This window comes from Pleurodeles waltl, chromosome 5 (assembly GCF_031143425.1).
Source record: "Pleurodeles waltl isolate 20211129_DDA chromosome 5, aPleWal1.hap1.20221129, whole genome shotgun sequence".
NCBI lineage: Eukaryota > Metazoa > Chordata > Amphibia > Caudata > Salamandridae > Pleurodeles > Pleurodeles waltl.
The window spans coordinates 453,118,642-453,120,348 of NC_090444.1; positions in this window are offsets into that span (position 1 = coordinate 453,118,642).

A 1,707-nucleotide genomic window follows, 5' to 3' on the forward strand; every position below is an offset into this window, starting at 1 on the left:
CAACACCCCAAGCTCACAGTCTTGGTGGTTTTCTGAACATCCACAGCCAGGACACCATCAGACCGCAAATCAAGACATGTGGAAAAAAAAAAAAACAAGGCAGCAGGCCTCTTCCATTTAGGCATCCATGTTCTGGAACATTTCCCCTGCTTCCATCAGGACTGCACCAACACTGCTTCAAATTTGGAATTAAGTGAAGGCACACCTCTTTAAAGAACACTCCATGAAACTGCAATAACCTTCCACATCCTTGCTGCCTGTTGTATCACTCATTGAATTAATGCTTGTCTTCGAGCTTCCACAGAGTTCTGATGCCTTTTTAGCGATGTTCACCCCATAGAAATAACACATTCATACATACACAAATACTGGAGAAAATATTGGGGGAATCAATGTCAGAAAAATTAATTTTCTCAGTAATTTGTAATGTCTAAGGGACTCGCCAGAGTCCCTCTTACAATCCCCAGTAACTTCACCACCACAGTTATTGATAACCATGGTTTTGGTAATTCTGGGGGACAGAGTCACTAGGAAAGATAATGGGGACCTCTGAGACAGGCACTAAGACAGTCGTACAGGATAACATTTTTTATCCCCAATTCTGATTTAAACAGTTGATGCAGTCTTATCCTTACTTGACAATGGAAACGAGTCCTTACATGATGCAGGAGCGTTGATCGTAGAGAGTAAAACATTTGACCATATTAATCCTGTTCTCCTCACTTGACAGCAGTTTCCTGGTGAAGCCAGAGACATGTAAAAATAGAAAGAGCATAAAACAATTCTTTCTGGTGCTACAGGAAACTTAGTTCAAAAATGTTCTTTCTTAATGTGTCTGCATTCTCTTTGAAGTTTCAAACTCTTCTTCTGGAACAACCAAAATTCAAAAGAAAATGCCTGATTAAACAGTTAATCTATTATACTGCGGTTAATATCTGAAGCTCTCACTCTCCTATCCAGACCAATTTCTCACATTCTTAATTCAAGAGAGATTCAAAATCTCTTCTTTTCGAGCAAAATTTCCAAGTGTTATGTGTAACATGCTTCTGTAGCATTTTTCAGTTTTTTCTTATGCGACAATGTGACCAATCCATTATGTATACATTTCTAACTTACATTATGAACCACTTTCTAAATCTCTTCAGTTTTGCAGAGTAATTTAGTCATTGTTAACTTGTGTGTGTATAATATATATTTGCTGTTGGTGTGGTGTTTGTGCTACTTTTGTAGATGTATTGTCATTATCTCTCACAGGGGAGTATAGCTCACTGAATTTAGACAGCCCGACATTGAAGGCAGACTTTTTTGTGTCTTTAGCAGAGTCTCCGGTGCAGCTGTTCCACTAAAAGCATTGACTTTTTTCCAAAATGGCACTTTTTTATTGCATCTGCCTACAAAGTTTCACGTTACAAGAAACAAACTTTAAAAGTTCAAGTCTATTTCTTGAAAACAAAAACCAAGGGCCCTGACGTGCAGTGATGTTTCTCCGTGTGCATGGCAGCTATTGAGCTTTTTCCGTACTCTATCCCCATATCCTGGAAATAAAAACAAAAACATATATGAGGGACAGGAAATGGTACCACTGGCCCCAAAATTAAAGAAAAGAAATTCCTGCCGGTCCCACTGTAATCTCGCTAGAGCTTTTGATAGCTCTTGTGGGAGTCCTTGAGACCCAGCGAGGCCCACTCGGTCCTGCAGGACTCCAGC